Source organism: Lygodium microphyllum, chromosome 18 (assembly GCF_053477565.2).
Source record: "Lygodium microphyllum isolate KBCC chromosome 18, Lygodium_microphyllum_v1.1.10, whole genome shotgun sequence".
Taxonomy (NCBI): domain Eukaryota; kingdom Viridiplantae; phylum Streptophyta; class Polypodiopsida; order Schizaeales; family Lygodiaceae; genus Lygodium; species Lygodium microphyllum.
The window spans coordinates 13508109-13521539 of record NC_141152.1 but is presented as its reverse complement, the minus strand read 5'-3'; positions in this window follow the sequence as shown (position 1 = coordinate 13521539).

The following is a 13431-nucleotide window of genomic DNA, read 5'->3' as shown; positions in this document are numbered from 1 at the left end:
TGGGTAAGTTAGCATCTTCACACAATGAACATTTCGAGCTTAGGTTGGTGCAAGTATAGTTGTCTAAATGGTTCATACACACAACAAAACCTCAAGGTGTTATTGGAACTAGTGTGTCCAAGCCAAGACTTATTTTGACAAGCCATGTAGAGAATGCAATGTTTCCTCTTAATTTGACCTACATCTATACCATAATTACATTATTGCTATTTATTTAAGGTTTTTTCAATACGAGCGTGTTGACATTCTAACTATTGTAGATGCATTTTGAACATGTAAGTTCGAGAGATGAACTATGTTGTAGCATTGGTAACCGATAATGAATGTCTGATGCATGAATTCTAGCATGGACCTGTCAAAAATGTTATTGCCATTGTAACCAACTTACTAATTCTAGTCCAAATGTTCAACTGACCAAGTAGCAACCTCTAATGTCAAACTGTCAATTATGTCGTCCATACTTACAGTTATTTTCCATACCAAAAATTGCAAATTATTATCATTGGCATGCATCTATGGAAGTTAAATTGACCAAGCATCCAAAGAATGCAAACATTGTTCTTACCCTTCGTGCATCCACACCATCACATCTTCTATAGATATGTATTGTGCTTTAGCCATGGTAACTAGCAATTTATGTTTCATTATAGTGTTGTGTGCAAGCATATCACACTTAGCATACATGTTCTCTAATACACTACCTAGCACAACCTCGTGATTTTCCATTTGCCCCAACCTAGAAACCATATCATGTATCCCTTTGTCTTTTTCATTTGCTCCTATGTTGCAACAAGCTTTCAAAATGCAAACAAAGTGACTTCTTGTGAAAGTATATGCCAAGATTTATCATGATCAACAAGTCTAGCAATTACCATAGTCTAAGAGACTAAATTCATGTTAAAATCTCATTAAATAGTGTTGTGGTTTTTCAATAGCACCATATTTAGCATACATGCTCAATAGTATATTGCTTATCTCTATATCATAAATCTCCATGGTCCTATCACAACTTCTACTTATCCACAGGCTACCACTTATACTAAAAAAAAAGATGAAGGAAGTACTTATGGTTATCCGAACACCTTACCTAGAGCCATTGAATACTTATGGTTGCTTTAGTTATGTATGTAGATTGCATTATGTGGTATTTTGGACAAACACTTAACTTTGTTGGCTTTGGCCTATAGTATTTATTGGACATTTTAATCATCTAAATTGCATGTATGAGTTTTGTCACTTCTATTATAGCAATCGCTTCATGCCACAATCTAGTTGAACACTCTATTTGATTCAAGGATTTGCTTTGGATTATTTCTTCACATGCTTGAGGTGCTAATAGCTATTTTGATTCCATGAAACATTTTGTTTTTTGGTTGTAGGCAAGCCAGATGGTGTTAGTTGCTCTGGGATCGTCCTTCATTTGATTCTCACTATTGGTTGGCAATATGTGCTTTTTGGTGATTGGCTTTTATAATTCTTTTTGTGCATAGTCATGGCATATGCTTGCATTGTTGCAAAATTTTGTATAGTGATTGCAGTATGTGCTTTCTATGCTTTGTTGATTGATTTCTACTAGTTCCTTCATGCACTATCATGGAATTTGCATTAGTGCCAATTTGTTGGAATTGATTATCATAATGCTTTCATATTGGATGAGTTCATCACATCCTTATATATAGTGTACACATATGGTTGTCAAACATTGTTGAAAGACCAAGTGGACTTTCTCTAAGTCTTGCTAGTCAAAGTTTACATGGTAGAAGCTCATCAAAGTTCCCCTATTGGAATCTATAGTATCAAGTGGCATCATTCATTACATTCCCACAGTTTCTAGCAATATCTACTTTTGTGCCTTGCTAATTGATTTGTATTGTTTCCTTTGTGCATCTTCATGGCATAGTTATGCATTGCACTGTTATAAAACTTTTTGAACTAATTGAAATATGAGCTTTTAGTGCTTTTTAAATTCATTCTTACTATTTCCTTTGTGAGATGTGAAGCATTCCGGTCATAGGAGAGTACAAAAACTCACATTATTTTGTTCACAATGGTGTGACTACAACCAAAGTGCTACGAGTCATCTAGTTCTCTTATCCATATTGCTGGCTATAAAATAGTGATTGTGGCATTTCTCTACAAATAATACATGGATAGGGATCCACCGAGGGGCCATTAGGACCTTGTCACAAGTCATCACCAAAACCATGCTTGCCATTGTTTCAAAGAGAAAATAGGATTTTTAACAAAGTTGACCGGATCTTTCATTAAAGATATGAGCATAATGCACAAATGGTTCCACCAAATTATGGATGATTGAGGTTGTACATACCACAAGATTGGCTCCATTGGGTAGTAGTTTCCATTAAGGTGTTATAGGTGCTGCAACCCCTAAAGGCACTTGGAATACGATGAGAAGTTTTGTCTCAATCTTCTTCTTCCTCCATGCTTTGCACAAAGTTGCATGCATACAGTTCATGAATTTTGTCTACAGTGTCGAGCAAGGCAAACAAGTCTTACAATAGATGGAGAAGAATAGATTATTCTCAAAGAGGTGTGATAGTTTGGCACGCCCTATATAACAATCATTTAAAGATAGAAGACAAAGGGGTAGAGGACATGCAAGTTTGTAGAATGAAGATGAATGAGGTTATCAAAAGAATAACAAAATATCTGAGAGTTACTTGAGTAGATGTCCAAGAGACATGGTAAAATATATGGGTTTTTCCTAAAGAAGCAAAAGCTACATATTCAAGAATAGAGAAGAGAGAAAAGAATGTCTATGAGCTTGATAGCAAGGAAACTAGGAAGAGACTATGAAAGTGACATTTGTTTTTCATTGAGAAGCATAATAGGAATATGTGATGTAGACAACACATGCTACAGCTTCAAAACATTTTTGGTGGTACAAAACTTATGCATGGAAGAGGAGGCCTGTAATGAAGGGGAGGAAGGTGCAGAGGCATTCATGGCGGGTTATTGGTTTGGGTAGGTGAAGTTAAATAGGATGATTTCGTGTGTCACTTCTAAGAAAAATGGGTGCTACTAGTCAAAATAGTCATGTAGGACACAACTCTGATAAACTTGGAGCCATATAACTCAAGCTTCGCAAGTAGTCACCTCATAGAATATTCCCAAAGCTCATAATCTCTATGTATTTCAAGTTTTATAGAGCTCAACAAATCAATACGAGTGTGTAATTGAGCTCTCTCTATATGTTGGTAGTAGGCACATGTAGGTGTACATACTACCTTCAATGAAGGTGCACATAATGCCTCTAAGGAGGACTTTAATCATCTAGATCTTCTCTTGCCTTCTACAATGTCTCGTAGAGGTGTGGAAAGCATGGATTTGTAGCAATCATTAGATGATCAACTACACAAGCGATTGGTTGTTGCAATGTCGAGATCAAATTAGGTGGAGCAGAGTAGTTAAGGATCAATGATCAAAGAACTATGATCCAAGTACATAACAAAGTCCCATGCATGGAGTGCTCTGCCCATAGCCACAAGGTCCTCAAGCTTGTTACTGCCTTTTGGCTCCTCAAGTTCCTCCTCATCAAGTCCCTTGCCTTACACTCCTCTCTTGACTGCCATATACAAAATATAATGTATAATGTATATAGATACTATTTATCACTAGTGTATCTTGCACACACATTATATTATTCTATGGATTCTTACTAACATCTTACATGTTCTTTTTATCATGCATGGTATTTATCATGCTTGATGCTTCTTGAGTGGGATGAGGAGTTGTATTTGAAGATGAAGGTGATGGGGGAAGAAGATATAACGAGTAGGTCATCTTGAGTGTATGTTTTTTTGGGGCTAGTGATTTCCAACCCAACACAAGGCAACTTGGCCTTTCTTAAGCAACACACCTACTTTTGCTTCCTTCTTTTTCCACTTATTCATCTCCTTCTATAATGGATCCCCAAGACCTATTTCACAACTTGGTCCCCGCTTCTTGACTTACTTGTAGATACTAATTCTAATGCATGATCCTAAATTAGTAAAATATATATTTCTTGGTTATGGAATGCATGTGAGATGGCCTATCATCTATGGGATCCACAGGCTAGGAAGGTTATCTATAGCTCATGATGTTGTTTTCCCATGAGGAGAAGATGCATAAGCAGCTTGAGTAGGTAGTTGAGGTACATAGAGTGATATTTTAGGAGGAGCCTCCTGTTACTATATAGCCAGCTAGACAACTTGCAACTGATGTTCCAATGGCCCATGATCATGATGTTGGATAGGATATACAAGCCCCATATCTTGTTTTGCAACAGTCTACTAGAGATCGATTTGTGCCCTTTATGGACTATGTTATCGTTAGAGATTTGGTGAGCCTCTTACCTATGATGAGGCCATGTGTAGAGGTGATAATTACTCTTGGGAGAGGTCATGCAATCAAAGTATGACTCATTGTAGAAAAATCATATGTGGGATATGGTTCCTTTGCCTAGTGAAAAGTGTGCTTTGCCATCCAACTGGGTGTACAAGTTGAAGAGTACCCCTGGACATCCCAAGCTAGCATATAAGGATAGATTGGTTGCAAAGGATTTTAAGTAGAAGCATGATATTAACTTTGCTATGCAAGCAGGCTTTGAGAAAAAAGATAGGGAATACCTAGTGTGCAAGTTGAGAAATAGCCTTTATGGCCTTAATCGGGCATATAGGGAATGATACCATAAGTTTGATGCTTTCATGCATTCACAGGGATATACATGTAATGATATGGATCCGTATCTCCCCATGAAGAAGGCTCATGATGGCAACCTTATTACCTTGGTACTTTACGTGGATGATATGTTGATTGATGGGAGAGCTCATGATGAGTTGGATGCCTTGAAAAGTTAGCTCAAAAAGAGTTTTGAGATGAAGGGCATGGAATAGATCTTATATATTATTGACATGTGCATCATGTGTGATTGCTTTAAGGGACTCCTTTACTTATCACAGAAGAACTACATACTGTTAACCCCAACACGAAAAAAGCAAAAGGAAATAAAAAAGACGCAGGGCAAAGGCGGAAAAAACGTAGCCCGACTAAAGAAAGAAGAGGAGAAAAGGCCAAAAGTGCAAGGGCAACCTTAAAAGTCCAAGGCAAATGCAAAAGGGAAAATGTGCATTTTAAAATACAAAGGCGCACCTTGAAATCTTGTAAAAGAGTGCCAGGCTCTCTCCTGTGCAAATTGTAAAGATAGACAAGCAGTGGAGAAGAAGCAAGAAGAATAGGAAGGAAATAGGAAAAGAGGACCTAGGCCAATGGCCGGTCATGTAAAAGGGGATGACCGCCCAAGGAGGAGTAGGACATGTATAAAAGCCAAAAAGTGGAACGAGAAGCTCATTCTTGTGCGTGGCCAAAAGTAGCTCTCCTCTTCTTCTTCTTCTTCTCGTTCTTGCTTGCTTGAGCTTGTGCTTGAGAGAGGGAGTGTGAGAGTGTGAGGGAGTGAGTGTGTGAGGGTGAGGGACCGTGGGGTGGAGAAGCTCTCCATTTTCTCTTCTCTTATTCTCTTCTCTTCTCTTCTCTTATCTTGCTCACGGCGATGGATCTTGAAGCTTGGAGTGGGAGGATCGAGCTTGCTTGAAGCTTGCACTTGGATCGTGGAGCTATCGGAGTGTGCGAGAGAAAAGGCAACTCGATTGGCATGAAGGTAAGCTCATTACACCCGGTATGTTGAGTGTTGAAATGACTTGTTTTTTGGCTGATTTTTGTTGTTTTTGAGAGCTGAATGATTGATTTTATGGGATGATTGATTGATTTGGAAGTGGTTTGAGAGTGTTTTGGATGATATTGATTGTGTTTTGGAAGATCATGATGTTTGTTGGTGGTTCTATGATGTTCTGATAGGTTCTGATTGGTTCTGTATACCTTCTGTTTTGCTCTGTTTTGGTCTGTTTTGTTCTGATTGTCTTCTGTAAGGAGGGATAGAGTATTGATTGATGAAGAATGAGATATTGTGAAAGCTTATTGAATGTTTTGTGAGAGTTTTGAATGGTTTGAGAGTAAGTTATGAGGTTTTGATGATCTTCTGTAACCTTCTATAGGTCTTCTGTAGAGCTTCTGCTTCTGTTCTGTTTCTGTTCTGTTCTGTACTGTCTCTGTTCTGGTACTGTTCTGTAGACTGTTCTGTAAGTGTTCTGTGGAATGTATGTGTGATTTTTGGGAAAGTTTTCTAGCCTTGGAAAGAGGTGAATATAAGTGCAAAAGAGCTGAAGGAAGTGGAAGAAGTAGCTGCTGAAGACTCAAGAGAAGACTAGAGTGAAGTGACAGTAGTGAACTGTGAAGAGACACTGTAGTGGCTCTGGTGACCCTTCATATCAGACATACCTCTTGGGAGGGGTATCCACGACCTAAGAGTGATTATTGAGAGTGATTTTGAGAGATTCTAGTGAGGATATGATGTATTATTGATGGAGTGAGATAGAGAGAGAGTCAGAGATAGCCAATTCTACTAAAACAGAGTGATTGTATATGAGAGATTGAGAGAGAAGACTATGAAGATATTGAAGATGAATACTATGTGATGTATTTCCATTCAAAGATGGTGTATTTCTTTGCTTTCTTTGTTCCATTGATGGATTTTATGAGGATGTTGAAGAATATGGTTGATTCTATTAAAACCGTGGGAGATCTACATGATGCTGCATGAAGATTTGTTGTGCCTGGTGTTCTTTTCTTCATTGTGATAATATGAAATATGATAAACAAGCTTGTTGATGTTACAAGATAGATTTTCTTGCAAGAGAATTCCCTTTTCCTTGGTGTTCCTCTCGGGGCTCCATGTTTTTGGTGCGCAGCCGGGGAAGCTTGCCATCAACAAGCACCTAAAGAGGCTGAAAATGAAGGAAATGGCATTGTCAAGAATAGAAGAATTCAATGGATGTTTGTAAAGTTCCTTCTTCTACTGAAGAGTTGGAATTTCTCATAATCAAAGCCACTTTCCACAAGAAGCTCATCCCACGATGGCGGAAACACATCACCATTATGATGCATGCTTTATGTAGTGGACAGTTTCCTCTTCCTGTTGAAGCAGCAGAAACTTGCATCTTGGTGGCAAGCTGTTTGGGAACAAACTGAAGAGTAGAAACAGAGAGGATGACCATCCATGGAAGATTTGGCATTCATTGAAAAGTTTCCAGACAACATCAAGTGGGAGATTGTGAAGAAGCTTCAGGAGTCTTGGTCTGTAGAGGTTCACAAAGATAAGAAGGAAAAGAGTTGGAATTTGTTCGTGGATGCTCAACAGCAAGATACATGGGATGCTTGGTGTACTGATAATCTTCTGTTTGTTCAATTAGCAACCCACTGGAAGTTGGTAGACAGAGTGTTTTTCACAACATACACTATTGAAACCATCAGAAGCTGGCATTACTATGATGATGGCACCACCACCATGCTCAGACGTATGCATTTTGACACCTTCAGAACCGGATACCTTCCTCTGTGCAGTGGCATGAAAGCAGAATTCAGGGACGTTGAGAAGAAAGAAGTAGAAGAAATGTTGGCCAGAGAGTCCTCCAGAGACTGAAGCCTTCTGTTAACCCTCTGTGGAGTACTAACAACATAGTGGAGCCAACCCCCTGATGAATGACGCAATAAAAAGGCAAGCGTTAGAACGAGTCAAGAGGTACGTGAGAAGAGAGAAAGCAAAAATCAGAGCCGAGAGCGAGCTCGCAGCAGAAGCCGCGTTTGACGCCCTTGCGGAACTCTTTACAGAAGTCCCAATGGCACATCAAGCCCTTCCTCCTCCTGCTGGAGGTCCACTTCCAAGCCAGATCCGTCTTGGAAATATTGATGACAGACCAGCGAATGTAGTCCCATTGCCAGTTTTTAAGGGAGAGTACAATGAAGACCCCGATCTTCATGTAGCAGAGTTTATGGTAGCGTGTGTGGCTAACAATGCCAGAACCCCTGAGCATTGGTTGGCAATATTCCCCGCCACTTTCAAGGGCGCGGCGTTTCAGTGGTATGAGAGACAAGCAGCAGGAACTTTTGGCACATGGGACGACTTGAAGTTGGCATTCCTCACTAAATTCAGGCGTGAAGGCTTTGAAGAGCGGATGAGAGAGGAATTTATGAACCTAAGTCAGTCCTCTGGAGAAAGAGTGGAAGCCTATGTCTCACGAATGGAATCCATCCTGAAGAGATGGACTAACCATAATCTAGATGATGGCATTCAGAAGGGAGTGTTTCTCAGAGGATTACAACCAGAAGTCCGTAAGTTTGTGGAGCTGCAAAGACCAGCCACCCTGCAAGCTGCGACAGAAGGTGCCAGACTGTATGATGAAGTGGAAGCTAGATTAGCAATGAATACAGGAAGAGGAGTCCTACCTCCTCTGGTGCCAGGAATGATGTACCCACCAAATGCAGTCCCAGGGACTGTTCCCTACCCCTACCAACAAATGCCCTCGGTATCACAGTACAGTGCACCAAATCCACAGTGGCCACAATCCATGCCTCAAATGGTGGTTCCACCACAACAACCATGGTCTCAACCAATTTCCTCAATGCCAAATCAGCAGCACCAGTGGAACCCTACCAACTGGAGCCAACAGCCAACAGTTCAAACAGGAGCTCTGAATCAGAACCAGAACAGAGACCCCTCTGTACCAGCTCAACCCGTTTATGCAGTGATTACAGAGACTCCTCAAAACCCTCTTGCCAGTACGTCAGGAGGAGAAAGCTTGAAGGATTATTTATCCAACTCAGTTGCAAACATCAAAAAGGAGTTGATGGATGTGATTACAGAGCAACTACAGACGCTGAAAGTGAATATCGCTAGCATATCCAACGTTGCAGGAGCAGGAAGAGATGTGATGCGGTCAAATACTTGGTGTGGTAAGTGTCATCAAGCGGGCCATTTAGCCACTGAATGTACACGGAAACCAACCATCCCTGGAGCCTTCTGTTCCTACTGTTTGCGGAAGAATCATACAGAGGACATTTGCTCTCTGAAGGAGATGCATGATAGGAGAAGAAAGGAAGAAGACGCAAGATTTAACTTGCTGGAATCCAAAATGACAACACAAGATATTGGACCCAAGCCTAGAGAGTTTGGTCCTAATTTCGGACCCAGAAGATTTCCTTCCCAAAGTTACAGAGGAAGACAGTCTGGCGGTGGTCAGAGATCAGAAGTGGAGTGTTACAGATGCGGAGAAAAGGGACACATTTCACCAAATTGTCCAAATCCTCGAAGGTCAGTGGATTACAAGCCCTTATGCAGTCGATGCAAAGGAAAAGGCCACACTGCAAAAGACTGTCCAAGCCTAGCCCCAGTGAAAAACAGTGCTACTGATAGTCCGTCCAAGGCCCAAGAGCCTACCTCCAATTTGGTGGAATTGGAAGTTGCTGCCATCACGCGTGCAAAGCAGAAGGAACCACCTATCCAGAAAGAAAATAACCCTCCTGCCAGAACAGTGAAGTTCAATCTTCCACCAGAAGAACAGAACAGAACAGAGCCTAACAGTGCCGTACAGAGCCCTACAGTGCCACAGAGAGTTACAGAGACAGTTACAGAGGCAGGACCAGAGGTCCAGGATACAGAAGAGGAGGAAGTGCCACAAGTGGCAGAAGAAGTTCCTGTAATTCCTCTGATGGAAGAAAGAGGGAAAATGAAAATGGGTGTTGCCCCATTCCCTAATCGATTAGAAAAGCTAGTGGATCCTATTAAGGAATACGATCTAGTTAGAGATCTAGATACCTTTAAACCAAACCTCACATTCCGACAATTATTGATGCTGTCCCCCAGTTGCCGGAAAAGATTCAAAAGTATACTGACAAGAAGACGTGGTTTAAGGATTGCTCCCGCAACAGCAACAAAGTCCAACAAGGCTCCAGAGCCTGTCAAAGAAGTGGACGTGGCTAACGCTTTCCTAGATCCGGGTACTCCAGAGACTGGCGTATGGATAGAAGGTTGCTTCATCGCAAATGCACTGATTGATGGTGGTTCATCAGTGAACATTATGACGGATGTGACAATGAAGGATCTAGGCCTACAAGGTGTGCAACCAACCCAATGGCTCATCAGACTGGCGGATCAGAGTAGAATCAAGCCTTTGGGCATTCTTCCATGTGTGAAGACTACAGTGGCTGGAAAAGATTATTGGCTGACCTATTTGGTGATGAAGCCAAACTCTTATGGTACATCCTATCCTCTGTTACTGGGTAGACCATGGCTTTTTGAAGCCAGAGCAAGGACGGATTGGTTCAAAGGAACCTTGACCTTGGGCAGAGGACCCAACAAAGTGGTGCTGAAACTGTATGGTTCTCAAAAAGGACATGGATCCACCTCCTTGGAATTATCTTCTGATTCTCCTAACGAGGCTACAGATGAAAGATCAGCAGACGAAGATGCTGTCAAACAGATCCTTCCCAAGAAAACAGTGGCACATTCCTTAACAGTGGATACTGTAAGCCGACTTCCAAAAGATGCAAAGCCATTATCAATGGGTGAATACTTTCTGCCTGAATCAGGAATGCCGTCTGAAATCACTTCTGACAGTGAGATAGAAGCATGGATGTACTGCTCTCCCTGTTACATGGTCACAGCAGAAGCAGAAGCAGAGACAGAGACAGAAGAGGATGAATATGATATGGACGAAGAAGATTATGAAAGTGAGCCAGAAGAATCTATCCCACTTGAAGAGGATACATTTGAAGAAGAAGTTCCAGAAGCATCAGAAGCCGATGAGCTCATGCTATGGGACAGAATGGCGATGGTACCATTTGGTCTGGTACATGGATCTTCTCATATGCAAAACCTTTATAAGAAATGGGTTAAGAAGAGCAAGCCGTCTTTTAAGTGTGGCTCATGCCGTCCTAACCTATTTTTGCCAAAGAAAGATGATGATGATGCACCGTGCCAACAAGCACCACTCCAACTAACCCAACAGGCATCAGAGGGTCCCTGTTATGTGACATTCCTGGATGTGTCATCATCAGAAGATGAGTCTTCAAGCCAAGAGGTAATTAATTTTGAAACTAAACCCGAAACAGCTCTAATCCCATTCCAACGTCTTAAGGAGCAACCTAAGTCTCTACCAAAAGAAGAAGTTGGTTCTAGTGGGACATCAGAAGAGGACACCACTCCCTTGAAGGAGTCGGATCTGTATCCAGAAGCGGTCCGCGGGACCTTCATTCGTGAAGTAGAAGGTGAAAGGCAGTTAACCTTTGTGGATGCAGAAGGCACTGAACGCCACTTAAAGGTGGGTAGCAGTCTCCCAGAAGAGGAGTTGTTAACCTTGTACAACTTGTTGAAAGAAAATTTGGACGTGTTTGCATGGTCTTACAAAGACCTAAAGGGGATTGATCCCACAATATGTCAACATCATATTGACTTAGAGCCTGATGCCAAGCCAGTACGGCAACGACAGAGGCGAATGAACCCGAATTATTCCACATTGGTGAAAGCGGAGCTGCTGAAGCTTCTGGAAGCCGAGTTCATTTATCCAGTGGCAAACAGTGGATGGGTTTCACCCATCGTGGTTGTACCCAAGAAGAATGGCAAATTGCGAATATGTGTGGATTTCCGAAAGCTTAATTCCAAGACAAAGAAGGATCACTTTCCTATCCCTTTCACAGACCAACTGTTGGACACAGTGGCAGGACATGAGCTTTATTCTCTTCTGGATGGATTCAGCGGATACAACCAAGTCCAAATCGCAGAAGAAGACCAATCCAAAACAACCTTCACCACAGAATGGGGGACCTACGCTTACCAAGTGATGCCATTTGGGCTCTGCAATGCCCCTGCTACTTTCCAACGAGTCATGATGGCCGCATTTCAAAATCATCTGCATGACTTTATTGAGGTATATTTGGATGACTTCTGTGTCTATAGTTTGATCAGTGAACACTGGGGACATTTGGAACAATGCTTTGACCGATGCCGGGAGTATGGGATTTCCCTCAACCCCGACAAATGCATCTTTGGGGTCTCTTCTGGAGTTCTGTTGGGCCACATTGTCTCTGCACAAGGGATATCAACAGACCCTGCAAAGATCGAAAAGATTGCAGCTCTGACAGCACCCACCAACCTCAAACAGTTGAGGGGATTCCTAGGCCATGTGGGTTACTATAGAAGGTTCATAGCCCATTTTGCAACAAAGGCAACTTCCTTGCACAAGCTCCTGAGGAAAGATGCAGAGTTTACTTGGACAGAAGAATGTGACAAAGCCTTCCACACTCTGAAGCAGTGTCTGATAGAGGCACCCATTCTGCAACCTCCTGATTGGACGAAAGAGTTCCACGTACACACTGATGCATCAATTGAAGGCTTAGGCGCTGTCCTCTGCCAAAAGGGCTCCTCAAAGCTGGATGAACCGATCTATTATGCAAGCCGAAAAGTCACTGATAGGGAACGAAACTATACAGTGACAGAACTGGAGTGCTTGGCAATGGTGTTTGCCCTGGAGAAGTTTTGCCATTACCTCCTATCTACCCACTTTAAATTTTATGTGGATCATGAGGCCCTGTCCTTCTTAATGAACAAAGCAGATGTGAAAGGACAAATGATGAGATGGCTCCTTTTATTCCAGGAGTTCGACTTTGAGGTGATTACTAAGCCTGGTCGTTCCCATGTTCTGGCTGATCATCTATCGCGTATCCCACAAACTGCAGACGGGGAGCAGGATGATCCAGACCTCCCTGATGCTTCCTTATTCTTGGTAGAAACTGTCACTCCCTGGTATGCAGACATTGCCAATCTGTTGGCAACCCAACAGTACCCTCCTAGTATTTCTAGTCGGGAAAGGAAGAAGCTCATGCTAGAATCAGCCCCATACACCCTGCTAGGCGGTGCACTGTACAAGAAAGGCAAAGATGAAGTACTCAGAAGATGTGTTGCAGGAGAAGAGATTGGGATCGTTCTGAAGGCTTGCCACGACGAGCCATGTGGAGGTCACTTTGCAAGAGAAGCTACAGCCAGGAAGGCTCTGCTAGCAGGATATTGGTGGCCTACCATCCACAAAGATTCCTATGATTACTGTAAAAGATGTGATGCTTGTCAAAGAATGGGGAAACCCACCAAGACAAGTGCCATGCCATTGCAACCTATCCTTCCGTTAAAGCCGTTTGAGAAGTGGGGCATTGACTTCGTAGGTCCGATTGATCCTCCTACCAGAAGGAAACAGAACCGATACATCCTCGTATGTACGGATTATGTCACAAAGTGGTGTGAAGCTAAAGCCCTCAAGCGGGACGATGGTAACAGCGTGGCCCTGTTCATGTACGAGAATATCATCACCCGTTTTGGCAGTCCCTTAGAGCTGGTAAGTGACAGAGGCACTCATTTCCTTAACAAAGTCATGGACGAGTTGACAGAGTTGTATAAGATCCGCCATCGCAAGTCCACTCCTTATTACCCCAGAGCCAACGGCCAAGTCGAAGTCACCAATCGCATCCTCTGCTCGATTCTGACAAGAA